Source organism: Equus przewalskii, chromosome 8 (genome assembly GCF_037783145.1).
Source record: "Equus przewalskii isolate Varuska chromosome 8, EquPr2, whole genome shotgun sequence".
NCBI classification, from domain to species: Eukaryota; Metazoa; Chordata; class Mammalia; order Perissodactyla; family Equidae; genus Equus; species Equus przewalskii.
Genome location: NC_091838.1, coordinates 71,294,426 through 71,309,308, shown reverse-complemented (window position 1 = coordinate 71,309,308; position 14,883 = coordinate 71,294,426). Strand labels below are relative to the sequence as shown.

The 14,883-nt window shown below is 41.8% G+C and overlaps 1 long non-coding RNA gene across 1 annotated transcript; it reads right to left on the bottom strand.

The window, feature by feature from the left end:
- Window positions 1–9,673: 9,673 nt before the first annotated feature.
- LOC103567839 (uncharacterized) lies at window positions 9,674–14,597 on the bottom strand. The gene is made up of 4 exons (XR_011543204.1): window positions 14,460–14,597; window positions 13,684–13,833; window positions 12,045–12,210; window positions 9,674–10,586 (listed from the first exon to the last, which is right to left on the bottom strand). It is a non-coding gene; the product is annotated as an uncharacterized lncRNA (long non-coding RNA).
- Window positions 14,598–14,883: the final 286 nt, after the last annotated feature.

Here is a 14,883-nt window from a genome sequence, read left to right as displayed (position 1 = left end):
CATGAAAGAAATGGGAATAGGTCACGCTTAAACTCACCCGGGCTGTAAATGCCGCTGGAATAAACCCCTCAACAAGACACCCACTGGAACCGTTCACTGGAAGAAATGGATCCTATCACTCAAGCAAGTTCCTGGTTTATCAAAATCAAGATGTCAGGAGAGAGAAGCAAAGATGGGACAGAATTAAAGAGACAGGGTGGGAGAGCAGGAGGGATAGAAGCAGGGCTTCTGAAAGTCAAGGCTTCTGGTTTCATCTCTTTCTAAAGTAGTTTTTCCCCTTGAAGAGGTAAATAAAACAAGACCATATGGGTATGACATTATGCAAATAAGTAGACAGAGAGAAGAAAACCCTAATTGCTGCTAAGAGTTAAGACCCAGTCCAGAAGCCATGTGGCAGATTATCTCTCAGTGACCCCCCACCCCCACCCAGCACCTTTGCATCTGTCCAGGGCTTCGCACCTTGAGGGCTTCCAACTTCCGGCCACCTTGAGGGGCTTTTTAGTAAAGTGCCACAGAATGTAAAATTAGAAACCAGGCTTCCTTTTTTTTCCCCCTGTCTGTTAGTCGCACATAAATCAGCATTAACTGAGAAACGTCCCCTCCTAACTTGCAATGGCGGACACAAGAGTTAAGCTGAGCTTTCACAGTCACCTCGACTCTGCTTCTCAGACCCTTCTCCACATGCCCCTCCAAAGAAAAGGAAACCATGGCCCTGGGTCCCGCATTCTCACCATTTTACCTGTTGCCTCTTCATTCTAAATGTGTGACCCCAGCAAATGGCTTAACTTCTTTGACCCGTATCTGTGAAACGGGGATTTCAAAAAGTCTGTCCACCTGTGGAGTTGTGGTGAGGCTCAAATGCATCCATGCAGATGACATTTGGCACAAGCTGGTTACCTACCACTGAGAGATTGTTGTGGGCCAACCACCATGAGCCCAGTTCCATAGGTTTATAGCCCCAAATTCAGGCTCAGATATGATCCCCAAAGGCAAGGACCTGCTGTACTTGTCACTCACGATGCAGGGCCTGCACTCCTGCGAGTGGTCAAAAATGCTGCACACGCTGGGGATGGGGATAAAAGATTCACTGATCCACTCTTTTCCCCAAGACATTTATCTTTAGGCCATATATGTTTATCAAGAGGAGAAAATAAGGGCAGAAGTTTCATGTTGTTTTTTCATCAGGATCAAGGCTTGGGTCATTTGTATACAATTTACATTTATTTCACGGAGGCTCTAACTTGGTAAGTTGCCCCGAGATGGAGCAGTGAAGCGCCGAACCTGCAGTGCCGACTCAAATCCTGTCTCTGACAGGTGAAGTCAGCAGGAAGTCGCGGCAGCCTCTCAAGACTGACCACACACGCACGGGGAGAGGTGTCTGGGTGGTGCCTGGGTAAACGCTATCTTTCTGTTGTAAAGTTTAGAAGAGGGTTTTAAATAATTATAACAATTGATACCTGTTTTCCATTTAAAGTAGGAAGATCAACTTTTCTTCTGTCATATTTCCATTTTGGTTTAAAAAAAAGAGTTACTCCAAAGAAAACATGAAAGAAACAATAAGACAGATGGTATGCAAATGAGTCAAAAATCTTGAGTTGGCCCTCAAATGATTATTTATATTTGAGAAGCCAGGGACAAATAGGGAAAGCTTTGAAGAAAAGGCAAGATATCTGGGCTCCAGTCCTAGCTTTAGTTATTTTTCTGTGAAAATGTAGGCACACTGTATTACATCTCTGTTTACAGATTCCCTTGTCAGTGACAGTGGGGATGATGTTACCCAGTGGGAGAAGTGTTCTTCTCTTTCCCCTGCTCTGCTCATGAAAAGCATCCTCAGTCTTTGTGGATTGCTCTGCCACCTACTACTGTCTCTGTTGCAATGTGTCTCTCCTGCCCCTCTTCTATGTCATGGGGAAGGGGCTTATCAGGAAACAGTATTGCAGGTGATTAAGAGCATGAGCTTTAGAGCTAGGCTGTGGGATTCATATCTCAGCTCTGCCACTCCCCAGCTGTGCCTCAGTTTCTTCATCTGAAAAATGAAATATCTACCTCATGGAGTCATTATTAAAATCAAAAGAGATTACATAAAATGCTTAGGCCAGTGCCTGGCATATAATAAGTACTCAAGACAGGCTGGTTATTGCTTTTTTTCTACTGAATATGTTCCAAATGGTTTTGTTTTACAGTCAGTTGTTGACTTCTTCCACAAGAGGGAAGCTTCTTGAGGGCAAAATTGGGGTTCTTCAGCCTTAATTTCCCCTTAACACCTAACACTACTCTTTGTGGGTTATTGGCATGTGTTATTGAATTGAATTAAAGAAAGCGTTTATTTTTAATTTTTATTTGACAGCTTAGGCAATTCTGTTGAGTATTGATATTATCTGACCCAGCCAATCTTGACTATATTCAAAATGAAGTGACATAAAAACAAACACATTGGTGTCACGGCCCACCTTCTCCCCACAAACCCCTCCCCCATTCACAAGTAGAAAAGAATGTTAAACCCCCAAAACCTAGGGATATGTGTCTTTTCTCCTCAGAGTCCATGAGACTTTCGCATCAAACAAGCTCATCAAGAGAAATTTGCATCGAAACTCCTGCCAGGTTGGAGTTAAAAGAACCTTCAAGACAATTATTCTCACCTCTTGTCTTACAGAGGGAGGAATTAAGGCCCTGAGATGAAAACAGATGCATCCATGATTACAGAGCACAGTAGTAGCAGAGCCAGAACTCGAACATTCCTTTGCACGCCTGGAAGTATCACTACATTACAAGTACGTTTGACCACAACACTATGCTCTATTCAAAGAAAATATTAACTAACTTTATTGTGGTAATCATTTTATAATATATACAAATATCAAATCATTACACCTTAAATTGTACAACTTAAAATTATACAATGTTGTGTGTCAACTATATTTCAATAAAGCTGGAAAAAATTTTAATTAAAAAAATATATATATACATACAGTAAGGGGTTGAATAACTAAATGAAAGACTTTCTTCTCCAGGAAAAACATATCATCAAGTTTCCAGAAGAAAAGAATTTGGTGGAAACCCATCATCCTCTGTTGTACACATCTGTCTCAATCAGAATAGTGCCAACTGCTGTTGAGGAATTGCCATTTAGAGCAGGGGTCTGTAAACTACTGTCCCTGGGCCACGGCTGTCCAACCACCTGTTTTTGTAAATAAAGTTTTACTGGAACACAGCCACATCTGTTCAGTTACATATTGTCTATGGACGCTTTCATGCTACAGCGGCAGAAGCCTGACTCAACCAATACAATAGACAATACAAGTGGTTCATCCAAGGCAGGGCTCAATCACCGCCAGCCTGTGAATTCCTCCTACCCAGAAGAAAGCTAAGGGTTCAGCAAGGAGGGGTCGTTCATTCAGTGTAGACCTCTTAATTTTGCCTGTTTGATGTTCATGAATCCATGTGGTCAGAGAGAATATTACAGCTGGTATGGGAGCAAGATGTATCATAGAGCATACGCCATTGATCAGAGAATTCTCATTCGAAAATATTTTCCTGACTCTATCAAGATCACAAAAGATTACAAATACCATAGGTCAATGTTATTCAAAATGATATTTTGATCCTTAAATCCCATGAAAGATCAGAAATGCTGAAACCAATATCTTAAGCCCTCAAAGGACCTACAGTTTGACCTCCAAGTCTAATAGAGGAATTAGGTCTTCCCTTAAGAACCAGAAAACTCAGGGAGGGGCTGAGAGGGTAAGGAGATTGGAGATCAGTGAATCAGCCTCTGAGTAAGTGAGAAAGCAGACTCTTTGACTCGTAGAACGAGCTACTTAGAATTTTCTTAAAGTTTTTGAGGTTGTGCTCATTGGGAAATTATGTTATTCTTCAGGAAATATTCATTCTCTTTGCACCACCACCATAGACAGGGCATACCTCCCAGCCTCAATGACTTTGAGTTTGGCCAGGCAACTTACTTTGGCCAATGGGCTGTAGGTGAAAGTGACAGGAGGTCAGTTTTGAGCTTTCTGTGTTTCCAATCTCACTCTGCCACTCCTGCATTCACCACGAGAAGTGGGGTGCAAGTGCCTGTTGCTTCTTCAGCCTAGATCCAGGAATGAGAGATGTGTGGAGTACTCTGGAAACTGACATGCAGACAAAATCCTACCCACAGACTGAACCTGACCAGCAGACCTGTAAGCAAGAAATAAAACTTGTAGTTAGAGGCCACTGATTTGGGGTTTATTTGATGCTACAGTAGATCTGATTAATACAGTTCACTTCTTTGCCAATGAGGCTGTGGAAATAGTAGATTTATTGTCAGGTTTGTGAATTAAACTCTTATTAAAGCTTATTAAATATCCTTTATTTCATTTTGCACATAAGGAAACTACAATCTAGAGAGTGAGTTGCCCAAAGGCCCTAACAAGTTAGTGGCAGAGAAAAAGAGAAGATTCCTGCCTTGTAATCCACAATTCTTACCCTGATTGGTTTGATTTCTCAGTTAGTCAGTCTTCTTAATCACTTGTAAACTTAACATTCTAATCGAATAGACACTCCAGGTCATGAAAAATCCCAGAAATTGTTATCAGGAAAAAAACCAGTTGAATTATTTTTGGATGAAATAGATACCAATATATCAACATTGCACCACATGTCCTAAGAAATGCTCTATGAGGTTACAGCCAGATGAGTCTTAAGAGTAAACACAGCCACATTTTATTTTTCAGCCTGAGAGTTGGCATTCACATGCTCCAGATGACGTTCAGATTATCTTTCTAAGGAGTCTAAGTGGTCAGCACTGGTGCTACTCCCCAAATGACTCAGAAATATGTTCAAATTAGGCAATAGAATACATGATTCTTATCTGCTAGTCCAACGTCAGACAGCTGATTTTCTCAAACATTCCTAGAACCTCAAATTAGGAGAAAGTTTTGAGGTTCTGTGGTTCAGCTTTGTAACTAATGGAGCTGGAGTTTGAGGTTCTGAAAGATCTGGTTTAAAACTCCACCTCCGCAGGGGCTGGCCCCGCGGCCGAGTGGTTAAGTTCGGTCGCTCAGCTACAGGTGGCCCTGTGTTTCATTGGTTCGAATCCTGGGCGTGGACATGGCACTGCTCGTCAAACCACACTGAGGCAGCGTCCCACATGCCACAACTAGAAGGATCCACAAGGAAGAATGTACAACTATGTACTGGGGGGCTTTGGGGAGAAAAAAGGAAAAAATAAAATCTCTAAAAAAATAAAAAAAAACTCCACCTCTGCAAACTACCAGTGCATGCCATCGAGAAGATTAAGTTTCTCCAAAGCTTGGGTTTCCATCTGTAATATGGAGATACTCCTACACTACTTCGAAAGATAGCTATAGAATTAAATTAACCAGGCATTCGAAGCATCTGGCACAATATCTGGGATAATGTAAGCATGCAATAAATATTAGCCATTAATATCATTATTATTATTATTATTATTATTGGATCCAAAAGGATGGCCATCTGGCCTACTTTTTTTAAATAAACTTTATTGCAGCAAAATTTGCATACAGTAAAATATACCCTTGTTAAGTACAGAGTTTGGTGAGTTTTGGCAAATTTATGCAGTCACGTAACCACTGCCACAATCACAATATAAGACATGTCCATGACACTAGAAACTTCCTTCCCGAAGGTTTGAAATCCATCACTACCAGCCACAGCCCTAGACAATCACTAATCTGCTTTCCACTATCTGGGATGGTATTATAGATTAATTTTCCCTGTTCTAGAGTTTTATGTAAATGGATACTGAAGTATGCATTTTATGTCTGAATTATTTCCCTCATATTTTAAGATTCTTTCATGTCACAGTGAGTTTCAATAGTTTATTCCTTTTTTTGTGAGTAATATTCTGTTGTATGGCTCTACCACCATTTCTTTATCCATTCACCTGTTAACAGGCATTTGGACTGTTCTACTTTGGGCCGGTTATGAACAAAGGTGCTCTGAACATTTGCGTACAAGTCTTTTTGTGGACATAGGTTTGAATTTTTCTTGGGTAAATACCTAGGAGTAGAATGACCAATGGATGTTGTATGAATGTTTAACTTTATAAGAAACTGCCAAAGGCTTCGTGAAAGTGCCTATAGTATTTTACACTTTCACCAGCAAATCTACGGGAGTTCCTATTGCATACATCCTCACTGACACTTGATATTGTCAGTCTTTTTAATTTTGGCCACTTTAATTATTATATTGGTAACTTATTGTAGTTCAAGTTTGCGTTTCCCTGAGGAAAAATTATGTGCAGTATATTATCTGATGCTTATTTGTCATCTGTATATCTTCTTTTGTGAAGTGTCTATTCAAAACTTATATCCATGGGAAGGGAAGGGCAGATATTTTATTATTATTACTGAGTTGTAAGAGTTCTTTATGTATTCTCAATAGAAGTCCTTTGCCATATAGATAGAGAAAAAATATTTTTGCCCAGTCTGTCCATCCAGCCTGTTTTAAACATATTACGGACATGGCACTCTTCTCCAAGACAATTAAATCTGAAGTTTGACGGTTCTATTTATTAGGAAGCTTGGGCTTACAGAGAAGAAGAGACCATTTCTTTATAGCAAGGATTGGTAGACTATGGGCTCTGAGCCCAACTTGGCCCACAGCTTGTTTTTGGGAACAAAGTTTTATTGAAACACAGCCATTCTCATTAGTTTACATATTGACCACATCTGCTTTTGTGCTACAAAGGCAGTGTTGAGAAGTTGCAATAGAGACCACAGGGCTTCCAAAGCCCAAAGTATTTACTATCTACCCCTTTACTGAACAAGTTTGCCACCTGCTGCTTTATAGCATTGGCCTGTTTGTTCCAATCGTGCTTTTGGATAACAGAAAAGAACCCTGTCACCTCCTTCAAGGATTTGAAACAACTTCTTTGTCTCCTTCCTATTCTTCAGGCTAAATAAATTATCTTTCAACTTCTCCTGAAATAGGTTTTCAAGCACACACATCATCCTTGCCTCCATTCAGTTTGTCAGTTCCATTTAAATTGCCATGCCCAAAGCTATCACAGACTTCCTCAGGATCAAATAATTACAGGTGATGAGAAAACCATTTATTCCTTTAACTTGGACTGTACAGGTTTTTAACAACCTCATCCTATGGATGGCTCCAATTAAGAATGTGGTCAGTTATAACCCCAAGTGTTATTCTACTGAGAGAGAGCTCCCTAAGATTCTTTACTGATTCATTCATCACTTCATTCCACAAGTATATGTGAAGTAACTTCTGTGTTCAATGCATTGTACAAATGGTTATTTGAATCTAAATGCAAGACATTGCATTCATACCTGTTAAATATTATGAACTGTGACTCACATTCCAATCTGTCATATGTGGCATTGTCTATTATCATGATTATCTGTTGTTGTGCAGCAATCACTCCAAATGTAATGTTTAAATAAAACAATGACAGGGGCCGGCCCAGTGGCACAGCAGTTAAGTGCACACGTTCTGCTTCGGTGGCCCAGGGTTCACCAGTTCAGATCCCGGGTGCGGACATGGCACCACTTGGCAAGCCATACTGTGGCAGGCGTCCCATATATAAAGTAGAGGAAGGTGGGCACGGATGTTAGCTCAGGGCCAGTCTTCTTCAACAAAAAGAGGAGGATTGGCAGCAGATGTTAGCTCAGGGCTGATCTTCCTCAAAAAATAAATAAATTAATTAATTAAATAATGGCAATCTACACAGTTCATGATTGTGCAATTTGGGCCAAACTCAGCAGAGAAGGCTCATTTCTGTTCTACACGACATCAGCTTGGGTCCTCAGGCACCTCTCTCTCTCTCTCTATGTGGTCCATCATGTGGTCCCTCCAGCATGGTAGCTTCAGGGTCGCAATCCAAAAGCACATGTCCCAAGAGAGAGCCAGAGAAAAGCTGTATGACTGTCCCTAATCTAGCCTCAGAAGTCACTTATGGTCACTTCTCCGGCATTTTATTGGTTAAGGCAGTCACAGATTTCTGCCCCATTTCAAGGCAGAGGGAAAACTAGACTCCACCTCTTGACAGAAGGCCTGTGGAAGGAGATGCGTGCAGGTCTTAAAACCTCCACAGCCACCATTGTGTAGATTGGAGTGATGGTTCTCAAACTATGGCCGTGAGGAGCTCTGATAGTCCAGGAACTGACTTGAGTTTTTCCACCATGAAGACAGAACTTTGACATTCAGTCTCCTAATCATTTCTCTCAAGAAGTAAATATATATTTCTGTGTACTTCCTGCCTGGTGACAGCCACCTTTGGTGCCCACTCAAACCTGCCCTTGAGCTCAGAAGCAAAGAAACAAAGTATTCCACTGGCCTGTGTAAAACAGGCTCTTTCAAGCTACATTTCTCCCGGTTGGAGCCTGTGGCCTGGAGCTCAGCCTCAGGAAGACTACCTGGCCTTCTTTAAGATTAGATTAAATTCCAAGAGGAGAATACATGTTCCTGTGCTCCTTAGGCCTCTGAAAGATGCCGTGAAATTTGGCTGATGTAACTGGATAAAAGGAGCTCTTTATAATGAGTAAATTCTGCCAAGACTATCTCCTTGAATATCTCCTCAGGCCGGCAGTGTGATAATGCACCCTCAGTGCATTTAAAGTAAACTTGGCTTTTTAATGTTTAATTAGTATTATTTTTTTTTAATTTGAAGCATGAACCCTATTATTGCTCGAGGAAATGTAGAAGCAGCTTTGAAGTCGCCCACCGAACTTGGAAGAGGCAGCAGGGGCCCTAAAGAGCACGTGAGCTTTGAGATAACACCCCAGTTCCAGTGACGGCACTACACAACCGGGGGGAATCATGTCACCTCTTTGTGCCTCAGTTTCCTCATCTGTCAAGTAGGGAGAAGCCATTGAGAAATGCTCACCAGTGTTCCAAGTGACTTTCACTAAATCTGGAGAGCAGAAATGCTCCAGGCTTAATTCCTACCCTCCAGCCCCCAATAAGGAAAAAGAAAGAGCAAAACAGAGAAAAATAGGACTTACTTATAACTAGAAACGAAACCCTTCTTCCAAATAGCTTCACGCAACCTCTCTGAGCCTCTGGTTCCTCATCGATAAACTGCAGTGGCCATCCTTGCACTGCCCATATCCCTGGGCTGTTGAGCTGATCAAATGAGATGGTGCATGCAAAGGAACACCATAAACCATAATAGCCTCTGCATTTGTCAACAGCTGTTAAAAAAAATAGTAATAAAGAAAAAAATACCAAGTTGTGTGACTTGACCAGGTTCTAAGGCACCAGTATGGAGAAAATGGGAAGAGAGGGCAGCAGTTTGAGCTCAGCCAAGCTCTCACCCTTTGAATGCATAAAACACCAAAGATTCACCCCAGATATCTGAAGCGTGCGACTCTGTGATTCCCATACAAGCATTCCAGGAGACAGCAAAGAGAGGAAGGAAGGAAGGGAAGGAATAGCTGGCTCTGACTGAGCGTCTGCTGAAGAGGGAGGAGGGGAGAGTGCCTTGGAATATGAATCCTGTTGCCTCTTCTGATCTTGAATATAAGACATCTAAGCTGCATGGCCTTGGCAAGACAGTTAAACTTGCTGTGCCTCAGTTTCTTCATCTGTAAAATGGGGATAATAATAGGGTCTCCCTATGGAGTTGTTGTGAATATTACTTACTGCAAGTGCTGAGAACTTGAATGCTTCTCATATAGTGAACACTCACTATGTGTTATATTTATTTATTCATTTATTCCATTCAATTAAATATTTATTGAGAGTTCACTCCATGCCAACTCCTGTTTTAGGAACTGGGCATACAGTCACCAGCAAAACAAAGTCCCTGCTCTTAAGTAGCTTGGAGTACACTGTAGAGCAGATCCAGAAAGACAATAGACAAATTAGTACAAAGTATGTCAGTTCACCATAAATACTATGGATTAAAGACAGGGTAGAGGGAATATGAGATTAAGGGGTTGCAATTTTAGGTCAAGTGACCAAGGACACCTCCTTGATCCTGTGATATATTGAGCATGTTGGCAAAGCTGTAGTGGCTACCCAGGTGCCCTCTCAGGCTGAAGGCACCCATTCTGCCTGCTACCAGGAGCTCTGGCTGCTGTCCCAAGACTCGGCCAAACGGAGCTTTCATCTCATCCCTTTTCTCAGAAGGCAGACAGCATCTGGGACCAGTCAACATGGATGTACAAAAGCCCCATCACTTATCCTCAACTGGGACAACTCTGCAGGGTCATCCCAGCTCCAGGGTCCCTGTGAGATTGCCGGTGGTTTCCACTAAAACTGCATCATGGCCCAACTCCTCCCTCTGCACAATCCTGCCTTCCTCCCCATCTCAAGTGTTCTTCCTGAGCTCACTCCCCAATTAGCCTCCTCCTCACAAACTTCAGTCTCAGTTTCTCTTTCCCAGGAAATGTGACCTAAGACCAAGGCTAAGTAACTTGTACGATATCTTTGAGCAGAAAGTGGTGGCGCAAGGATTTGCTCCTGGGGCTGCCTGCTTCCGTGGCCTTTAGCCTCTTCTGTTATCAGCGGTAGTGCATTCCAGTCTGTTCCCGTCAGTGAGGCAGAAGAAAACTTCTTGGAATTTCTGGGCAACCCAGAGCATGAGGATGGCTGTGGCTCTGGACAAGAAAAGGAGAGGACGTGTTAATTTCAAGAGCAGAAGACATTGACTTGCCCTCATTGAAACTCAATGAGGATGAAAGTACACCAACACATTTTGAAAAGAAACTTGCAATATTTTAGAATTGGACTGACTTTTTGCTACAAATTCTTAGTGCTTTTGCAACAAATGTACAATGGTTTGCTTTATATAAAAATTTTTTCAAAAACCTCTTTCCAGGGGCCGGCCCCATGGCTGAGTGGTTAAGTTCACGTGCTCCACTGCAGGCGGCCCAGTGTTTCGTCAGTTCAAACCCTGGGCATGGACATGGCACCGCTCATCAGGCCATGCAGAGGCGGCATCCCACATGCCACAACTAGAAGGACCCACAACTAAGAATGTACAACTATGTACCAGGGGGCTTTGGGGAGAAAAAGGAAAAAAATAAAATCTTTAAAAGAAAAACCTCTTTCCAAGTTAGTTCTAGCCTTAGTTTGATTTTCCATCAAGTCTGTAGATATTTTGAGATGTCATTTATATCTTGGGATAAGATGACTTTTTGGGAGCTCAAAAATGTGATCTTCCTCCTAATCACAATGATGCACTTACTTTTCTTTTTTATTAAGATTATGATAGTTTACAACCTTGTGAAACTTCAGTTGTTCATTATTGTTAGTCATGTTGTAGGTGCACCACTTCACCCTCTGTGCCCTCCCCGCAACCCCCTTCCCCCTGGTTACCACCGATCAGTTCTCTTTGTCTATATGTTAACTTCCACCTACGAATGGAATCATACAGAGTTCATCTTTCTCTGTCTGGCTCATTTCACTTAACATAATACCCTCAAGGTCCATCCATGTTGTTGTGAATGGGACGATTTTGTCCTTTTTTATGGCTGAGTAGTATTCCATTGTATATATATATACCATATCTTCTTTATCAAATCATCAGTTGCTGGGCACTTAGGGTGGTTCCACGTCTTGGCTATTGTAAATAATGCTGCGATGAACATGGGGTGCATGGGACTCTTGGAATTGCTGATTTCAGGTTCTTAGGATAGATACTCAGTAGTGGGATGGCTGGGTCATAAGGTATTTCTATTTTTAACTTTTTGAGAAGTCTCCATACTGTTTTCCGTAGTGGCTGCACCAGTTTGCATTCCCACCAACAGTGTATGAGGGTTCCTTTTTCTCCACAAGCTCTCCAACATTGGTCACTCTTGGTTCTGGATATTTTTGCCATTCTAACAGTAGTAAGGTGATATCTTAGTGTAGTTTTGATTTGCATTTCCCTGATGATTAGTGATGATGAGCATCTTTTCATGTGTCTTTTGGCCATCCTTATATCTTCTTTGGAGAAATGTCTGTTCATGTCCCCTGCCCATTTTTTGATCGGGTTGTTTGATTTTTTTGTTGTTGAGCTGTGTGAGTTCTTTATATGTTATGGAGATTAACCCTTTGTCAGATAAATAACTTACTTTTACAGCTGGATACTTTAAAGGATAACTGCCTTTGGCTTCAGCCTGAATCCCAGACCCAGCAACATGGTACATAGGCATCCCAGACTGGCAGAGGGAACACAGAAATTCTCCAGATGTTGGGAAAGTCTTCCTGAAGCAGTGTTACAAGTGTCTGGAGAGGAATCTAGGTGATAAAAGAAACTTAGAGTCACTATAACGTAATCTTATGGAGAACAAAAACCAAACCAAACATCCAGGACTCAAAGAAAAGAACTAATCCCAAATTCACGTAATTTCTTCTGAGTACTTACTATACTCAGGACCCACTCTAGCTGTATGCTTGCAAACTGCATTCTCTCAACACCGCTGTATGGAAGGGGGCATTACATTTACCTGAAAGATGTGAAACCTGTTCAGAACAGGTAAGTGACTCGCTGAAGTTTACACTAGTGAGTAGCAGAGTGGTTACTTCAACCCTGATCCATGAACACCCAGTGCTATGCCTAAAAGCCAGAATTCATTTTTATAATCATCAGAAATACAACTCAGGAAAGAATTATGCGGTTCTTTCACAGTCCTATTCTTTCCTGTCCTGAGATGCAACATTGCAACCCTTCTTAAACTTGAGCCAGGCCAGTAGATTCTTTGGGTTTATCTGCAAGTCTGTATAAAAGTCTCACCCACTCTGGAGGTATTTGTAAAGACTAAAATTTCTTCTGCTCTCCCAGAATCATTTAGGCCTCCAGTGTGGCATTAACATCAGGAGCTGATCTCTACGTTATCAGGGCGGATGTAGGAAATGTTACAAAATTTCTAGTTGTGCAGCATTCTTCAGACAAGTTCCAGCCTTCCCCAGAGCCAATGAAAATAATAATACATTGGTTTTGAGTAAGAAACGGTTAAGAGAGAGGCCGAATTATATCTCTACTAAGTGTTAACTACTTTGAATTTTACTGATGCCATGTTGGCCTCTTTCCACTTTAGAATCTTGGAAGAAGGTCTAAACCCTTGTAATGCATCAGAGCAAAAGTTACCTAATCTCCAGCTGAAGTCTATAAGAATTCAATAGGATCCTATCAGACAGAAATATGGGGTATGGTATTGAAATATAATTTTTAACTTCTGTATTCTTTGAGTATTCAATGTCTCCAAGCCTCAACTTCTTCATCTGCTAAATGGGAATATCTATGGTAGTACACGTATCATGCAGAGTTAATGTGAACAATAAATGGTTCTTTTGGCTTGCTGGTAAGGTATTTGCTGAGCCACCTTGAAAACCGTCTATCAAGTATTGGCTGCTTAATGAAAAAAATTCTAATCATGTTCCCCATGCCTGCCAAGCTCAACAGTCTTTCAGAGTTGCCCATTGCCCAGTGCAACCACCTGAGCTTAGTCCTTGAGGCCTTTCATGACCTGGCCTCAATCTCCTACCTCTCTAGGCTCCAAGACATCCTTTCTTCCTTCTCACCACAGTCAAAGATGCACCATCCCTGAGACTTATCATTGACTTTCACTTTGCATTGCTCTGTTCAATCAGCTTCCCCTGTGAAGAATGCCCCTCACCCTTGCTTCTGTGTGCCTGGTAAAATCAAGTTCATTATACAAAGCCCAACTCCCAAAAGTCCCCCTAAATAAACTTGCCCTGCCCCAATCTCACCAACCCCGGAGCTCCACGGCACTTTGCCCATCCCACAACCAAGACCGAAAGCTTCCCAGGCATACTCCAGGTTGCCTCTGGGATTGGCAAAATCATGATCCAGCAACCAGGTCTCCTGGTTCCCTCTCCCGCCTCTTTGCACAGATGCTTCTGTGAAAAAACACAAAATTATTCTAGGAACTGTAGGAGACTCTGATGAACACCAAAGACAGTCATTCCATGTTTATTAAAATTAAGCTACTATTAACAAAACCCAGCTATTCTAATAAAATTGTGGAAATGTAATTGACTGGACCCTATGATTCACTCGTGGCTGGCTCCGTCTCCTCAGATAAGGTAAAGAGAGCTGGGTACAGAGCTTATCCAGATAATAAACAAGAACAAAAATGAACTAGGGAGCTATAATTCCATCAAGCATTTCTGACAGTGACGGAAACCCCAAAGCAGGCTCCTGGGGTCACAGAAATGACCACCTCAGTGAAACCATTAGTCCCTGCAATATTTGGCTTTGATTCTGACAGTGACAAGACTCAGTGACAAGGCCATCGGCTCCAGGAACAGACTGGGTTTAAGCAGCAAAGCTGTCCACAAATGAAGGATTCACTTTATGTCAATGACAGCAAACAAATCTCAGTTTAGTGCTGCCTTGGATCTACAACCTCAAAATAGAATTGCATCTCCTCCAATTAGAAGACGTTCCTGTATGCAAAAATTGAAACACTTCAGGATGCAGAGATGTCACAGGAAGAGAGATTTTGCTATTATGTCCAACTAACCATAAATTCTCATCAGATATGGGATTCCAAGAGGAGCTGTTGGCATTGAGAAGTGGGGGCAAAGTGGTGACTCCGCCTCAGAATAAAAACATGCAGTCTTTTGCATAACATTATACAATTATCTTGATAGATCTTCACAAAATCCATAAATGCAGGCAAGTAAGCTGCAAAATTGTCCCCATTTCACCCAAACAAAAAGTGAGCCTCAGAGATCTTGACTGAATTCCCGAAGTCATGCAAAGGAGAGGTTCAGGGCTAGAAAGAGTCCCCAGTCCAATGCTTTTTCCAACGCCGCTAAACAGCCTCTTGACCCAGGAGGTTTCAGGCACCATCAAATACAGAAAGAGAAAACCACAAACAGTGAGCCGCTATAAAACGAAGTGGGAAGTTATAGATTCCAAAAGAAACTGGTTGTTTCTGAAGT